Source organism: Hetaerina americana, unplaced genomic scaffold (genome assembly GCF_022747635.1).
Source record: "Hetaerina americana unplaced genomic scaffold, ioHetAmer1.1.p SCAF_19, whole genome shotgun sequence".
Lineage (NCBI taxonomy): Eukaryota > Metazoa > Arthropoda > Insecta > Odonata > Calopterygidae > Hetaerina > Hetaerina americana.
Genome location: NW_027286752.1, coordinates 3,155,161 through 3,174,916, shown reverse-complemented (window position 1 = coordinate 3,174,916; position 19,756 = coordinate 3,155,161).

Here is a 19,756-nt window from a genome sequence, read left to right as displayed (position 1 = left end):
ACTTTTCCCGAGTCTACCTCTAAAGCCCCGTAAACAGTATGCATGCCAAATTCCATTTCACATAACTTGCGCGATACTGCGAGTTTGATTTTTCAGGTCTCATTTATACCGATACACTCAACCATAGAGTATTTATTTTTTACACCCCTAATAAAAGGGATTTTTCATCATCACACGCTCTATTAGGGCCCGTTACTTTTTCATGATCGGTTATTTTATTCCGCCCTATGGTGGAAATTGCGAATATTGGGTAAAATTAGCTTAACATTACTTTTCACGTTTAGTATTCATTTCCAGTTATAGTGAAAATGTCAAAATTGGAAAATTAATTTGATGTTATTTATGTAAATTTAAACTTCACAACATACTTAAAGTTTCAGGCTTGACTTTGTGGCACCTAACCTTTACGTAAAGAAGAAATAGCCATGTTGTTTCCACTATTTTTTTTAATCTTACACAAAAATTTTAAAAAATTAATTGAAATTGACATAGCTGTTTTTTCTTGCCGTTTGAGGTTCATGCTCCCGATATTCCTAAAAATTCCAATTAAATAAAATAACTATTTAAATGTAACCCGAACCCCATTTGTTTTCACAAGTTTTCGCTCCAAACAGTCGGTTAAATATTAACATTAAATGGTACTTCGAAGCCGCGTAAGAATCTCTACGAAAGCGTCACTGAAGTACGTTTTGACAATAGCTGCATTTTTATAATCATCTGCACAGGATTTGAATTTCCAACACGCCTCTGTTACCTCACTGTGTCCCTTATACAACTAAAATCGTCGATCCGAACTCGCCTCGTACGCAGCTCGGTCACGCGGCGCTGAATTCCCCGCCCCAAGGTCACTGCTGATGAAAATAAAAGTGGCGTTTTCCGCTCGTTGTCAGTTATATTTCCTCCGAAAGGCCTGCGCAATTATAAAAGCTAACAGCGAGAACTCCTCAAAATGAATAGTTAATACGAAAGGAGTCGCGGGGGGATAGGGATGGTGCCGTCACTAATCTACTGGCTTTCTACCCCAAGGGTCCGGGTTTGAATTCCAGAAGTTGGTTGGATTTTTCTCCGTCATCCCGTTCCCAACTTTGGGTGAACGTGGAGATCACCTGGAGTGTGCCGTCCGTCGGTTGCGACGTTAAATTTTGGGCCCCCTTGACGTCAACTGTGAAGCTTAGGCTAATGCCAACGCCGAGTTTCTCTCCACCATTTCCTCAACATTCTACTCGTACCAAACCATCCACTATTCCTTGATTTCGCAAATGATTTTAGGAGTCAGTCGCCTCTCCCACTAGCGACCGTTACCAGGAGTTACATCCAGTATGACTTTGCTGGGAAGAAAATATTACTAATAATAAGTTACTGATCTTAGTGGATATAAATTATTTTTAAAAAATATCACAACCCCCGAATTGCGAGCAAACTTAAAAGGAAGTACATATTTCAACTAAAAAGCAACTATATTAGAGGCAATAAAAGACTAATTATGAAACATGAGAGGTATCTCTTTCTTTCGTGCACACATCCGTATGGATCACGTGAAATAAAAGACAGTTTGTTTTTCAAAATTTAGGCAATTCACTGTGATGATGAAAAAGATGTCAGGTTACGGGAGCTAAATATACTTTTGGAATATATTCTTTAATGCGTGAATTACAAACACGGTTGAAGGAAAAAATGGCTTCGCGTAGCTTCGGTAGATTGGAAATCCAAAGACTCAGTTACACCGTATAACTTAGGAATGAATACGATAAACACACTGCAATATTTATAACAATTGGTATTTTTTTCAAAACAACGGTTTTATTACAACAACTCAATTCACAACTCAAAGTCGTACTTATCAAAACAAACGTTTAATATTAACGACTTTTTATCGTTGCTAATGCTTTATCACGCCTCCCTTCTCATGAGAACAATAGCAGTAGTTTTCAAAAAACCATTCGCTCTCTTTCCCCTTAAACTCGGCTTATGTGTTGGTCGATAGCGCTGACTTCTCTTTCGCAAATGTTTAAGTCTCCAAGTCGTCCGGTTATCAGAGAAAAATTCCCTGGTAATTTGCGACAAAAAAACTTGAGCACGACGGCTGCACTCTGGAAAAATAAATGAGTATTCCCTCTCGACTACTTGTTTAATATTAGTTTTAAATGGTGAATGGCTTCAGGAGGGATAAAATCGGCCACACTTGGTCCTAGATCATATACATTCTCACACCAAAGATGTTCTTTCATTTGGAAAGAATATTAAATAATTTACGTCAAGTTCACAAAAATTAAAATTTACACAATGCTAACATCCTTCTTAGAAATTTTCAGTATCACATAAGGGTAAGTTAGGAGAAAGATGTGGAGTGGATATACAGAATGAGATGCGGACGCCATCTACCGAAATCCTTGAAAAGCGATGTCGACAGCAGCAGCACAGAAGATAGGAGAAGACCGCGACAGTTACCATAAAAACTTGGGGCGTTCAAATGTTGGAAAATGGTTGAGGGCAGGAATATTAAAAATTATAAAGCGAAAGATGAGGCGAGAAAATATTAACATATTTGGTACTGCGCGAGGTGAGATGTAAGGATAGTGGGGGTACCTGAATCGATAGTTACAGAATACAGGTATTATATTGTGGATGGCCTAAGAGGCTGCGAGGGGAAGGGCAATAGTTTTGCACGAAAATATGAGAGAAGCGAAGTAAAAATAGAGGAGGCGAATGGTGGAATATTATTAGCAGAAGTAAAAGCTGAAACATAAGAGTTTAGTCATTATTCAGGTATGCATGCAACCAAAGAATCAAAAGGAGGAAGAAATAGTGTATACAATCATTTTAGAGGACATAATTGGAGGTGTTCTTGGGGCAAAGCGTTTGATAGTGATGAGGGATTGGAACGCGATTTTAGGAGGAAAATGAGATAGTAGCGAAGTACGGTTAAAAGACGAGAAATGTCGGCTGGGAGAAAGAAATAGTCGAGCAGGTCACCAGGGTCATTCATCAACTCTTGGTTTGGAAACCACAAAAGGCGTCTGAATTAATGAAAAATATTCGGAGATTCAGAAAGGTATCAGTTATACATTTGGGTCAGACATAGATTTAGGAACAGCGCGATCAATTCGCACATATTTCCGGGAGCGGATGAGGATTCAGAACAACATTAAGTTCCAAGATGGAAGAGGATAACAGAAGGAAGAAGATTGATAAATTGAACGGATATGCATTTCCCGGGACGATTAAAGGAGTAATGACGAGATTTGGAGAAATTATGAATGATGATGGCGAAAAGGGGCCAGGGGAAAAAAATGAGAATATATCAAGAAAGGGATATCGAAAGCTATAAACGAAACTATACGAAAAGTTAACTGGAAAAGGATAATGAAACCACTGATTGCGGGCGATATGATTTGACATACATACGAGAGATGGAAATGGAGGAATGTAAACCCATAATTGTGAAGAAGTTCACCGAGTTGAACAATTAACCGGGGCGGTAAATTAAAAGGGCGAAGGAAGCACAGCGGCAGACGCAGTGCAAGGATATGGAAAGTTTACAAAGGAAAGATTAGATTGGTGCGCTGTATGTACAGGAAGGTGAAAGCACTGTTTGGAAGTAAGAAGGTAAATCCGCGGACACTATCAAAGATAGATCAGGAAAATAATTACTGGAGCAATGGAAATTCAAGGACGGAATAATATATAGAGATGTATACAGAGAAAATACTAGGACAGCAAGACCGGGAATGTGGCGTATACGAGAATAGCTTAAGCCCAGGCATATTCGATAGTGAGATAGAAAGGGGATTAAGGAATTAATTTAAAATCAATTTATGGGTACGGGTAACATTCCCAAAGAGCTACTTAAGGGTTTGTGAGTACATGGAAGGAAGGGTAATTATCGTCCAATTCATAGAATTTGAGAGGGTTCTTATAAACAGGAAAATGTCGTCAAATGAATATAATTTCCCATCCCAAAAATGGGAAAGGCACCCTTTATGTGAGGGCCACAGAGAAATAATTTTATTTTCTCACGCAGTTAAAGTGGTACTTATGATCATCAAAGAGAGGATGGAGAGGAGGGCAGATGGTTAGCTAGGGCATTAACAGTTTAGGTTCAGAAAGGGGAGTGGCACGCGTGATGCCATTGCAATAATTACACTAATAGAATGAAATTTAAGTTGCATCAAGATGTATATTTGTCTCGTAGGAGGCAATTGTTAAAGGCCACATTAGGTAGAATTTATTTATGTATTTTAGATTACATTATAGCAGCAGAAGAGTTAACCACAATCTGTACATATCTCAAGAAATCAGATGAGAGGTGCGGAAAGAGTCAAGAAGGCCCGTTCAACGGAAAGGCTTGTTCCATTAATACTCGTGTTTTCCAACGCTTATGTAGAGCAAACTGCCGAAGAGAAATGGGAAGAACTGGATATTGGAATGAAAGTCGGTGGGATAGTCTTAAAATCAGTAAGGTATTCCGACGACCAAGCTTTAGATAGTCAGCTAAGATGTTGCCAGCCCTGATGAGTGCATTAGAGTCAGTGCGATACGTATAGTATGATAATCCATGCAAAAAAGCATTGGTTAAGCGGTTTTCGAGAAAGAAAACAGATAAGTTACGCATTAAAATAGGAGGGGAGAAACTAGAGCAGGTAGAACATTTCACTTATTTCGGTTGTGTTTGGGAACAAAATGGTCCAAGCAGTACGTACAAAAGAAGATTATGTCAGGCGAAGAAGCTACCACAAGGAGGGAATCAATGAGTAAGGAAAGTGTGAGAAAATAAATTAGTTGAGTTAAAAAACTCATTAAATCTTAGATATGGAATGTGATTTTAGACGTTTCGGGAACAGCGTCGTCGAAGCATTTAGAAATTTGGGTGTGACGAAGAAAGCAAAAGGTGAAACGGACAAAAAGGCAGACGGACGAGGAATGCTAGGCAGGGTGGGGCAAGAAAGAAGATGGTACGCAAAACTCGAAAGGAGGCACGTAGGATGGATGAGGAGCATTTCCGGGCGGTGGGATATTGAAGGGTGGTTTCAAAGATGGGAAAACGCTAGGAAAGCGAAGACAGGGTCGGAATTGGGCAGAAATGCTGGAAGAAATGAAATGAGGAAGCACATATGCGGAATTGAAGAAGACTTAAGTTGTAATGTCGAGTGTTAGGCTGTGTTTTCTTGGGAGAGGCAAAGAAATGTATCGTTGAACTGTCTGTGTCCATCCAAATTCTACCTTGAACGGAGATGAACGGGAACCTATGATAAATAGCAAATCTGCATTCGTTAAATGAAGACCACAATTTATTTTTCCACTGTTCTTTATTTTGGTACTACGAGTTGCAACGCTTAGGCGTCATCATCAGGTACATGATGACGGAAATATACATTGTGTTCTTCATTTAACGAACATGAACTTCCACAAAGTTGAGCCAGAAACCATCGAATACAAAGCAAATATTTATGCATTCAAAACTTATAATTTAGTATTCACAGCGAAAGAGTAACATGCTGACTGCCTCTGCTAATGAGGACCAACTAGCGTTTTCACGGGTCTGGGAATTTGGAATTTTGTTTGTATCCAGTCAAATAATTGCATATGTGACTTCAAATAAGAAAATAACAATATCTAGGCGACTAATTTCCACCAAATAGTCGCATAAATACGTAATTTTAAGTAGGAAATGAAGTCCCTGGGTGTGACGCTAGTGGAGGAAAGGGCTGACCTCTAACCAGGGTGACTAATCATTCAAATGACCTAGACTCTGCTTGCTGCAAAAGTGTTGCAGTTGGGTCAAAGTTTTACATTTTTCTGGAAAACTCAGAATTTCCTTGTGCTTTTCATACATATTACATTGCGTGTTTGCTTTAATTTGAATTATCTTTCGATGTGTCACGTCACTTTCGTGCGGTTTTTCATTCTATGAAAATCTAGCAATGGTCTATTTCGTTTGATTGAGAAATACATACATGTAATCTCCTCTTCCGAGCGTGGTAAGATACTCAAGCTGACGTTTGCTAACTCCGTCCGTGGCTTCAGCTCGAACGTCTAAGTTAACTAGAAGAACTTGCACTACAAAAACACCACCAAAACACATTAAGGTCCCTACATTTAATTTTTTCTTGTTTATTTTTCTACGCTAATGGAGTGTCTGCCCAGCATACTAGAGCCACGCAGGAGTTTCAGCCTCGGTATGCAACTATATTCCATTAGTGACCCTGCGAAGAAAATGAAGGTTTCGGAACATGATACATTACGCCTATGCCACTTCCCTATGTTCATTAAATAATGGTTCACTGATTTTTTTCTTCCACTTTATACAAAGTTGGCACTCATATCCAGACTAATATTCCCGACCAACATACCGTCATTCCCCTGATTTTCCTTTCCCTAAGTGCCTGGCATATGATCAGGCAATTTAAATTAATCAAAATTGCAAATTTTTAATTTATTATGATATTCCACCATATCACGCCTGAAATACTTTTTTATGATCTGGCTCTTCGTGCGAACAACCATTCATCGTTGCACGTGCCACTGGTATCAACGCAGCCGGTCCTCCGATACTTCTGGTCTCTGCTTAAGGCCTTTACACGAGATGTCCACAGCTATCACACGAGCAGGTGTCAAAACCAAAAGGAACATCTAACTCACGAGGAAACCCCAATTTTTAAACCACCTTCTCGATTTGTATAGCATATTCCCGACTTTTTTAATCCGATCCTTTTTCCATGTTTTACCAAACTTTTTTAAGAAATTGAGCACATCAGATTTTCTTTCACATCTTGAGCACATCTTTTTTCAGATTTTCCCTGCCCTGATATGAACCTCCACCCAGACGTGATGAATACAGGAATTTTCCCAAACTTTTCCAATGATGGCCCATTACTGCCAGGATAAGAATTTGGCTAAGCATTTCTAGAAAACATAAAGAGAGAACTTGGTCTCGAACATCCCCAGATCATCTCACTAATACATCCGATTACCAACAAGTCATAGAGAATTTTCCTCTTCATTTTCAGCAAAGCAGGAACAAATCAAACGAAAGACGACGTAAAGCCAGGAATGATGAACGAAAAATGCCTTTTGTCAGAAGGACCAGGTTGGAGTTAACCTTTAGTTATCTTTGTTCCCGAAAGAAATTACTGATTAACTCCCCACTGAACAAGTAACTGTACAAGGTGAGGTAGAAATCGTCTTTTTTCGATAAAATATGTTAATGCGTTATTTCTTAAAATACGTCTTTTTATTGCTCACCTCATCCGCACTCGGCTTGCATCCCGTCTTGTGGCGTTGAACGGAGATCAGAATGTAAATGCACATGCAGAGGAATAAAATCACGGTTTCGGTAAAAATAAATACCAATAAATATGCAAATGACCCTCTGAAAAAAGTCCCACACACAAATAAGAATAATGTATGGTAATATAAACACAACGTTTACTAAAAATAGTTCGCATATACAGGAGTATGTAAATTCCAAATATACGAGGGAATAGTTAGTCACAAAAGATAGCCAATGCCGAAATTTATTTATTTAATTTCAAAACATTATTCACATACCGAAGCAGCGCCAATTTACACTGAAAAATATAACAAAAAGCAGTAGCGCCAATTTACAGTGAAAAATATAACATAAGCATGAAACAGAACTAAATACAATAACTACGAGAACCGAACATGGACCGGGGAAAAATTTAATGTATTGAAAGGTGGGATAAAGCTTGGGTGGTGACATTACTGCATGATAAATTAGAAGGATCGACAGTGTGAGGGAGTGAATTTAGAAGGGAGGAGAGGCGAAATAAAGGTGAGCGGTTGGTGAGAAATATCCTAGGATTGGCAGATGGAGTAGGGAGTGTGTGCGGGTGGATCGAGTTTGTGTCTTGTAGTTGAAGAGAGAGAGAGAGCAGTTCAGGGCAATCAATAGTCGAGTTTAGGGTGTTGTGGAGGAGTTTATGAGTAGATGACTTAATGAAATGAGAAATGAGTAAATGACTCAATGAGCACATTACTCATGATACTTGCGAAGAAAGTAGATTATCTGTGATGACCTAAAAACATTTTTTGACCACTCACTGTAAAAGGAAAGGCCAAAAACAGTATGTACACATGACACAATTTGTATGGCAAATCGAAGGGTTTTCTGAAACGAGGGCCAACAGTTGAAATCATGGAGATTCGGGGTAAATGTATCAAAGACATATCTGGCCTCAATAACAAATTATAACCTTCCCTTTCCACAACTACTCCTTCGATCGTCTTCCAGCAAAAATACCTCCAAAACAATACGTGGCATACGTTGGGCGGAGGCAAAGGATCCTTTTTCTCGCTTTGACGGCGAACAATTTCTCAAAAATCGGGGCTTGTTATCGAGTGCTGCTAGAGAATTTCTTATTTTTCAGATCTTGCTTCTCCTTCTTGGGAGTCTGTTAGCAACTCCGCTATACACTTATTTGCCTCTATTCTGAGACTTTCTTTTCTTATATTTTTTAAGATGTTGCTCCAGCATCACCGATCTTCCACAGCATCACACCCACTCAACTATTCCCCTTAACAAGTAATTCACGAGGCTTGAATGTCTCATTAAAAGAGCCATAAGCTTGGTTCATCTTTTCACTACAACCTTCTCCCCTTTTATTTCGAACACCTCTCGGTTCGCGTCAATATCTACGGAACCAACTCCTAGGTAAGGTCCCTAACACAATTTCCGAACCGTGCATTCTTTTTCGATCTTCCTCCTCGATTATTCACTTTTCGCGCCCATGCAAAAAATGATCCACGCTGCAACAATATCAATTTCTCCTTTAAGGCTGTCATTATTTTTTACTGCAAAGAGTTGTTTATTCTTATTTTCAGTCGGGTCTTGCTTTTTACATGATTAGTGTACGTATTGTTGAGCTCTAATGGCATACAGCAACCGAGGCCGTCCCATTGAGTGGTCTCCGAAATTTGGGAGACAGGAGGAAGAAAAAACCAACAATAGTCTCGTGAACTGCATTTAAGCCCTTTTAGTCATATTTAGTACGAATGATCTAGCATGCGGAATATATTTGGGCGAATAAGTGCGACAGGAGCAGGGTTATAGCAACAAAGACGTCCCTCTCTTAAAAATTCTCCGCCAGACATCCATATCCATATTTTCTGAATAATGTTTAAGGGCAGACATACAATGCGGAATTGTCTTCGAACGGAAATATACAGAAATCCAGGAGCCTTCAAAATGAAAGAGGAAGATTCAGCTAGAGATAAAGTCTCAAGGTGGCACGAAATCACCTTCCATCTACGGCTGAAGAGTCGACTAACCTCAAGTTTGGCTCCCTCCACCAAAACAAAGAGGTTATAGGACACACTTACGAAGGCTAATTTTGACGGGGAATCTATATTCCATAAGACACCTACGTTGAACATTCTAAATCTTAAGTCGGATTAATTCTAATTACCTCTAACCTTGCTATAATGGTGCGAATGGTGGAGATTATTACTGTCAAGTGCCAAGGTCAAGAAATGTGCGGACCCGAAGGTCAGAAGGAAATAAATGGAAGTGTTGTTATGCGAGTATCATCACATACGCTACTTCCTCTTCATCATCGTCATCGTTACCAGAATTTCAATCCAAAGATTGGTGTCCTGCGGCCCTCCATTCTTTCCTATGAGTATTCAGTCGTATTTCCTCCGCACTCTGGTAGCTTCTATGTTTTACGTCCTTAATTTGTTCCCAGCACTCGTGGCCAAGCACTTTTGGTCTTCCTCGTGGGACTATCCCTTTAGTCAGTTGAAAATATCATTGAAATTTCGCATGTAAATCGCGCATCTATTGGTGACTACTTAGCAATCTCGCTCAGAACCTATTCGAATCTTTTCACCTGACCATCGCCAGAAGTCTCTGCATCAACTTTGAGAGTATCAAAGACAATTACATTACTCAACGAATTTGGGTATTAACCATTCTTCCAATTATAAATTAATTACAATTTTTTCAACCTGGTTATTTCTGAATGCCTTCTTACAGTATAACCGTCGCTTTAGTCAGCATAAATGAGGGTGGGTGTGGATTGGAGAGTTTTTTTTAGGCTTATCACTATTTTTTACTTTAAGTGAATAAAATGAATTATATTGATTACGAATTTTGGTGGCCTAGAATACACTGGAAATTTTCTACAGCCAATTTACACTCAGCCATCGTCACTATGTTGTTCTGTAGGTTGCATAATAACGATTTACTACAGCAGCTGTTAACTAGGATGCTCTTGATAACAGGAGCATTATTGCGCTCTGGCCAGGGATGTTATCCACAAAATCTCAAAATATGATTCTTGAATAACCAACAACAGAACAGGTCAGGGATGGATTGATCCGAGCTGTTCTTATTATTGAAATTGAGTGCTTCAATTACATGTAATCACAATGGGATTTTTCTAAAGGAAATGACTTGAGGCGTTAATATTTGTTAACCGCTCGCAATTTTTTTTTTCTATTTGAAGTAATCTGAGTAAGTCAAATTAGGGTATTAATTCACTTAAATTTTAACACTTCCGTTAGTCTGGATTATAAAATCGGAAGTTTCCAAGAATAAGTGCGTGCGGAACAAAATTGACTCCGGATTCTTTACACGCGCGTTACACCTTGCGAGAGTATGTATACCTCACCATAAGCCACGTGGGCGTGCGGCTAAGATGTTACGGCTTATTACTAGATAGGTCTTTATGAGAGTTTACTTTTATTCAAGTACATTAACGATATACCCTATCATTCGAATCAATAGTGACAGCATGCAAATATGTAATACGAATGTACAGTGCTATTGCAAAACAAACATTAAACAGAAAGTAGATTTTTTTAATGTCATGGAAAACTGTATACTACCATCACAAAAAAATAACCTTTTACATAATTCCATAAAAGGTTAACAATAAATTCATGATTTTGCTTTGATTGCAGAGTACGCGATGAGGGCCACTACGAGAATTTCAGTCCGTCCGTATGGGAATCTATTTCTTTCGTTTCGGCCGGGCGTTTCAGTCATAATTGGTCCTTATTAATTTTCCAAGTAAATAAAATCAAATTGCCTGTATATTTCCGAGTCTAATGACCCGCTCCCCTCTCACTATTCGTGTTTGGAAGGGCACCCATTCTATTTTTAATAGCAACCCAGTCATAGCAATTATTCACTTGAGGTTTCCATTCTACCATTCGGAAAAGATAAATGGGACGGCACGAGCCAAAGTATTCAAACACTCGAGGGATTCCCAGCTCTTGCGGGAGAACCGGGCGAGTTAGCAGGACGCATCTAAAAGCTTAGAATAGAGAGAGAGAGACACGAACACTAAGTTCATGAAGAACCGCTTTAGTAGTCCCGCAGCAGAGAGTCACCGCGCGCCCGCCGGAGCACGATGCTTCAGTCATGCAGATCAAGGTCAGACGGCGACAAGACCATACATAATGCTCTCCAACCTTTATTTTCCTCTGCCACGACATCCCGAACGCAGAGGTCAAACTCGACTCCTCCCTGGACACCCGGCGAAACACTGGGGGAATACCCAACAAATAAAAGTTGGGTCTTCCGAAAAAGAGAAAGCAATCCAAGGTCCAAGGCGGAGATTTCAAAACACAAACACGAAGATTTTGAAAGCACACCAAAATTCTGATCAAATCCTTTGAAGGATACTTTTCCATCAGCTGTGCCGCAGAACGGAAATTGCTGGAATAGTTTCGTTGCTGAGACCAGTTCTGTTGTTGGTCTTTTCGTAACACTGTGAATGAGTTGGGTAAGAGTTCCCGAATAAGACGCCGTGCGACTCATTTGCGGCGGGGAGTTCGCATATACACCGCTGGGCGCGCGTCATCTCTTCATTCAACTGCGCTCCAAACGACCTCGCACTCAAAATTCAGTGAAAGTTTGCCGGCCATATATAGTATGTAGAGTTTGGTGATGGAGGGTCATTTTGTCATGCATAACCAATTGGGTGTTTCGGGAAACTTTGGCTAAAAGCTCGTAATTTTGAGTAAACGAGTCTTACACGCTTGAGCACAAAACTTTTCTGCCAACCCACTTTCATTTTTGTTAAAGGATTATATCATAAAATTTTTAACCTCCCGTTCGTAATCAACATTTTTATTAATCAATTTAGCAATATTTTCAAAAGAAAGCACGCATCTACCGTTTCTTTTACGCTGATGACGAGTGATATCATAGTATTGCCAAACTCTCAATAAGGCACCGACATGACGGCTAATCGCTGAATGGGACCACGGAAGCCTTTCAATTAGGTGTTACGAATACTAGCTCATAAGCGAATTTATCCAATATTATTTCATAAACAGATAATAAATCAATTAAGACTTGTTTGGCTAAGAACGAATTATTGCTAAAGTTCAATTAATTATAACACTGGAATTGAGTTAAATATACAATTGCAAATGCAAAAAAAGAAAACGTATTCTCTTAAAATTAGGTTTATGATTAGATGATGGGAATTAATACTGACTCAATAAATGCGCGAAAGTACTTAGATCGTAACACGGCAGAAAAGAAACTTCACAGCCGGAATGAGAAGCCAGGTTTTAAGGATATATTCCCCATGTAAATATATGTCTTTATGTTCAGCATGAAGCGCAATTTACACTTAAGCTGAATATCAGAGAGAGATTTAAAATAAATTGAATCGAAAGCATTTCGCGCAATTGGAAAATATGGGATTTTCCATGGAACATAACCATAAAATTCGCTTTCCAAGCAATTCAGCGAAGACCAATTTCAATGACTTCTTTCGCTTGGTGTTTTCAAGTTTTCAAACCAAGAGGCACTTAGTCCTGAAACGACCGATAACTATTCGGATGCATCCGAGGACCCAAATCCCGGGACAAACAAGTTGAGTGATGAAGGCCGCGGCAGATTCAAGTTATCTCCAACTATTCTAGTCAAATTCATTTTAGGAATGGATTATCGAAAAATTAAATTATCAGATAGGAATAATTCTCAATTACAACAAATAAATCCATAATATAAAAACAAAATATTAAAGACTTTATTTTATAAAGGATTTTAACGGCAATTATTTCATCCATTGGTGCTTCTACATACTTCAATACCATTCGCAAATTTCTCTTTTGGCGTTGGATAAGTAAAAAAAATTACTGATTGCATTTCACATCATGAACCTTATTCCCATTCTCGAAGTTATTTTATACAACTCTACCCTTGCATACATTTTCTCACCTCTATCACATTCATACCTACTCTTTTTCTCTTAAGACTTCCCATACTCATTACCTAGAAATTCACTCCAGACTCATTCTCTCGAAACTTCTTTTATTTACCCTTTCCCCCCAAAGTATTTACCATTCTTATTCATACATTTTAGACACGTGTTTTTTTACACATCTGTTTGGTGATTTGACTCTCATACGTTCACCCAGCATGACGAAACCAGTGCAACACACTCATCTCATGCTCGACTATTACTGCTGCATCACACCCACGTTCTTTCGCAACCCACTCACTCCACGCCCTTCCGCACACTTTATCACAAATATTCCCCGCGTACCCCAAAACCACTGCAGCCTCCGGGAGTTTCGGTACACACTTCAAATACCTCCTAACAGAGGAGTGCGGACGAAAGTTATTATACTACACAGGATATCAAGGAAATTCCTTTAAAAGGGAGGTTGTAGAAAAATAGGAAAAGATGGGCTAGGTTGGTCACCACTGGGGCTTTGACTCAGCTCATGACATGCTGGAGAAGACGCGCCAAAACAAGTATATTTCCATACACAAAGGCAGGAAATGATACGCGAGACAAGAGTAATACAAAGGTTGTTAAATTTGCATGCCGTCTCTTTCATTAAAAACAAAAGTTATTTCAATACTGCGTATTAATCAATTACTACCGAGTCCAAAAACGAGAAGATTGGCTATTTTGAGAAAACGGCTTTTTAAAAATTACGTTGCTTAACATTTGATGTAAAACAAGAATCTAATAATAGGTTATTTGTAAATCCATCCATTGCTCTATATATATATATATATATATATATATATATATATATATATATATATATATATATATATATATATATATATATATATATATATATATATATATATATATATATATATAGCAATGGATGCATTTACAAGAAATATATATCTAATATAATATATATAATAATATATATATATATATCATTGTTAATAGTCCTCATTTATATAGAAACAGATATAAGGAAAAGGGATAGGAACACACATATAAAGGACGAACACAGTTGAGGTGGGGAAGGCGGAATCAAGCAGATCGCTAATGCAAAAATATTCCCTAGACCGGGATTTTAACTCCGGCTCTTTTCCCTTGCCGGGCTGAGGCTCTTAACCACTTGAGCTATCCAGGAAACGTAATTCATACTGACATCTGCGATGCTTTATGCAACCAAGTGCCCCGATTTTTTGGCCAAGAGATGGCGTTAGGGAGCTGTTTCACCCACCAAAGGAGAAATAGACAAGACACACAGAAGATTGGATAATAGTAAAGGAATCATATAACATCATTAAGGATAAGAACAATGCGTTTCGTGGCAGGCATAGCCAGAAGAAGAGACGAGCCACATTGGCCTAATACACATTCAAACACGAAATCCCGCCAAACGGCGAACAAATAGTCATTTATATAGAAACAGATATAAGGAAAAGGGATAGGACCACACATAAAGGAAGAACGCAGGAGATTAAACAATAACCCGCTGTAAAGGTCAGGAAGTGCTGTTTTCGGATTATTGCTAAATAAAAAAAATTAATTATTGAAAAAAATATTTGCTAAATGTTTGTTTGTAACCACACTTACTAAACCGTACGAAGGGCATTGCCAGTAAGGTCTATGTTTAAGTTGATATAGGAAAAATATATTTAAAAATAATGCCCCATTTTACACTTTTTTTGTAAGCAGCAAACTATTTCATTTGCCTATCAATTTATTCAGGAATGGTTGGTGACCTCACACTCCCGGCCAAACGCTCTCGCGGTGGCTAGCAGGGTACTTCGTAGACGTATAGTATTAGGTCTGTCTCATAATGACTCATTTTCTCCATTATTTTATTTCCTCGCCAAATTAAATGATTTTTTCCTCTTTATCTTTTGATCTTTCTTTAACTTAAAGACGATCAAAAACGCTAGAATTTCTTCACCTCTTTTTAATCTTCTAGCTTATTTAAGAGATGAAAGATTCTTTTGGTCTCCGTTTTCAAACAAGCTTTCCATACAATATAATTCCATTATAATATATACATTCCATATTATAATTCCAGCTTATTATAATTTATAGATGCTGTCGCAGACATCAGTAATCATCAAGTATGGACTTGATAACTCCAAGAAAACTCATACAATTTCATCACAGCATAGGCAACACAAGCGGGATTCTTACGTGCGACCTTCAGGCTAGCCAAAGAGCGTGTTGTCATCCGACCAACGGATCAATTCTATTCTCGCGAGCTTCGGCTACCATCTTTCATCTTCGGACTAAAGTGACATGTGTGTTTGTTCAAGCCAGCGGATCTATATCACAGACCCAAAGACGATAAAAGGGGAGATTGAATGTACTGGGTTAAAGAGCTTTTCCTCATCCGAACAACAATCACACACGAAAAGAGAACTTCTTCGTCATGGGGGTTTATCCCCATCTTTCATATCTAATCTTTAACAATGCTTTAATATCACCACATATTTTAATATTATCATCAAAAATCAAGTGAATATAAACGTCAGGTGACACGCAATCCCCTAGGTACGAGATTGTTTTACACAGAAATATTACAAAAGTGATAATTAAAAAATGAATCATTTAAACAATCATTAAAAAAATCACTACTGAGCAAAATATCAAAACTAAACAAAGCAATATTACTATATAATTTTCTCCTTCAGTTTTATCATTAATTTTCTAGTATGATGGGATAAATTTTACAACCGTTCACTCAAGGCGGATAATATGGTGAACGTTCACCAATTTTTCTCACTCTAATTCAAGGTTTGGAAACTTACAGGTACACTTCTTTGGGGTATTTGCCCCGTTTTTAAGTTTTGGCAAGCTCAATGACTCCCTGTACTTCGATTACCACAGATTCATAAAAAGGCGTCGCACGGTCAGCCCAATGAAGCCGAGTGCAAGGCAAGTAAAAATTCTGTAAACCTGGCATTATTAGATCCATATCCCCGTCGTCTTAAGTTAGTAGATACAAGGAAAACAAAATCTCGTGGAAGATGCGATAGCAGTGGCTTATCATGTTTTAAAAACAAAGCTTATATAATTTTAAATTTGATCTAGAAGATTGCCATCGCCAACTGATTACCAATGTTTTTTTTATATCTTTGAATGTTATCATTGATATTTTACCGGTTAAGGTAGGTTTTGGATGAACAAGAGTCTAGGCATAATATTCAACAGATTCAGGTGAAAAGTAGTGGAAGTTCGTCATTATGAGAAAAACAAAACTTGCACTTTTGCACCGATTTGTGGAACCTCTGAAAATCTAAAGAAAAGTGCAAATTTTATTTTTCTCATAAAGTCTAGACAACGGTAAAAGGATACATTAGCTTGCCTCTCCAAACAATGCACAACCGTTACCCTACAATGAACCCCTAATCAATAACGCATACTTCCTTCCTTCCACCATTCCGTTCAACATGCCTATTATATTTCTATCCCTTCCTTATTTTCCTAATGATATTTGAAATAAATAGGACATTTTAGGAATAAAAGGTATTGAGGCAAAATATTCGATTAATTTGGCGGGAAGGGTAAATATTAATATGTCTGTAAAAAGTATGCGCTTGACGTTCAAGCCCGCTACACGCTTCCACTACAGCCATTTTATTTTCAAGTTTTGCGATTTTGCTTCTTCACCGACTGTTTAAAGCAGCTTTAAATTTGCGGTGGGACGCGGGAAAATATTGAAGCTGTAGATGTAATAAACTGCACAGGAAAGGTCAAGGTAAGGAAGTGTCACCATCGAAAAATTTTGTTGTAATCCTGAATTCATTAGGGAAGATATTTATGGGAGGAAGGAAGATAAATATGACATTTTTTTCAACAAAAGCACGCTCCTGCAGAGAGATAAGACTGTAAAAATGCCTAAAATAACCGACTGCGTAATCCTTTCATGGCGGAAAATACTTCTGTCTCCAACCACCCATCGAGAAAAAACCTCCAGAGACGAGTTTGTGTGGTTTTTATTGCTTCCCATCTACCGGGGTCGTGGAGGCAGGAGCAGAAAATGCGCCGAATATGTGAATCTACAGCCATTAGACACCCTTCTAGACGTCGGCGAAGTTGCTGTCACATAGAATTCACGAAATACTAGTTTTAACACAGAACGTCAGCCATATTCAGCAATATAACGTTATATATGTCAAGCCCATGGAGAAGAAATCATCATCATTATTATTACAGGGACCATGCAAACAACAAAACAAAACATTCCTAAAAAATATTCTAGCATATTATCACACAATAGAATTTAAGGGAAATGTATAACTATACACAGGTAAGTTAACAAGCAAAGAGTAAAAACATATATCAGCTATGAAAGAAAAAATACAATAGTTTAGGAAAACGGGTAAAAGACGATAGCATAGACAAGGTCAAAAAAACACGAAAAAGGAAGTCTTTACCACTCCGGCGAAAGTTTAACGGCATTCGGATGCGCAGAGCACGACGTCATGGAGGGGAGGGGGGGTTTGCGGGGAATGGATAGAGAAAAGGGAGGGATGGGAGGGCGAGCAGGGCATGTCAAGCAGGCTAGCCACAACAGAATTTCAGAGCTAATGAATTCGTATGCTGCGTACAACGCAAATAAAGTTCAATCCAGTGACCCTTCCATGCCGTCCCAAAGAGTTGCTTACACCAAAAGATTGTGGACTGGAAGTTCTCATGTAATGACTTACAATTACGCCTTCAAGAAATTTATGAGCCAAAAAAAATAGTTATATTCGAAATTAATGCAATTAATTATTCGCATTTTATTCCTCGTGATTTTCTGGAAAATTTGAACCCCACCCACATAAAGTTCAATTCATTACCAAAAACAATTCCCGACGTAGTCATTCACAGTTAACACTACTAGAAACGGCCTGAAGAATTTCATCGTTTCATTTGATGAAAAAAATTCATAATTCGCTCCAAATTATATTACTTATTCGCTCTCGCAATTTTAATGTCTACATGCCAGACACCCTTGTGGCGGCTTGCAGGGTAAAACTTAAATGTAGCTGCAAAAACTTGATTTATAATACACAAATTTAAAATAATACTATTTGAAAATAATCATTAGGATAAATATGTCACTCAGGCTACAAGCTACCGAGAATCCTTGGTAAAAATGAAATCCCTGAAATAAGTAAGATTCATAGCTCTTTGAAACACTTCATGAATAGCACGGTGAAAGAGTATTTACAGCATGGAAAACGGACGACGATCAAGGGACAATTCAAGGGGTCCGATTTCTATACCAAATGCCGTGGTTCCCGCCTAAGCTTAGTATTTTGTAACCTCAGATGGTGTCGTTTCCTGGACACCCTGGTTATAGGTCCAGAGCGTAACCCATTTTTAGCTTACTTAATAAGAGACACGGAGACCACAGCAAGCGGTGGAAGAGTCATGCAACTTTTAATGATTATCCGAACTATAAGCAGCTGAGATAAATGAGGACTAGTGCCAATTTCTTTGCGAATTTTCCGGAACAAAATCGCTCGAAATCGAAATTTGTACAACGTAGCGAGAATTCTACGATAACAAGCTATTTTTTACGACCGTATTTCGTATTCCTGGACCTGGAATTGGTCTTGTTCACGTCCTCTGTAACAATTCAACCATGATATAAGACCAACATGATTTTTAGTAATATTCTAAATATCCGCATATAATTTTGCTTTTCAATGTACGTAAGGCAGTAATGACCACTTGGTTGTGGAATAGAAGTGGCATGAATCATTCCTTTTGGATCTTTTCAGATAGCATTTCATCATGTGACCAATTTTCCTGTTAGTAATTAATACGGCTAATCTAGAGTGAGTGTAAATTATTATTTTTCCAACGCACCCTAAAAAATATGAACAATGCATAGCACTAAAAAATATGAACAATGCATAGCACTAAAAAATATGAACAATGCATAGCACCTCCCCATCCAATATCAAGTGGATGACGCTCAGCACTTAATGGTGGCTATATTGACCCCTCTTGGCGACACGTTTTCCTTCCTCGGCACTTCCTCGACGCAGACTAAGAGAGAGACCGTTTTCCTAACCCTATATCGAGTTCAACATTGCGGGCCACACTTTTGATGTGGTCACGTAGTCCTAGATGAAATGAACGCAGAAAGGTCTTATGAATGCCATCATGTGTTTGTTGACTCCAGAGGGTATTTCGACCTTATCGCCAGCTTCCAACCCTTCCATTCGCCTCCCTTCTTTGTGAGTCTACCAATTATCTTAAGCCAAGAGCAGGCCAACACTCGCTGGGGTGACTTGATGCTCAAGCCACGAGACATACGCATTAGCCGAGGGTAAATAAATTCAAATAAGAATCGTTACGAAAACCTACACTTGCAAACGCGCAATGCCACGCAAGCCGCCGTGAACCTACCGGTAGAAAACTTTTGTATATTACACGCCCTTAAACATAAATACAATATACTTTCACGCACATAAGCATAATATATTTGCACATACATATAAACTTAATCCATTCCGCACACCCCAGCGTTGGTTTTAAGGGTAAGA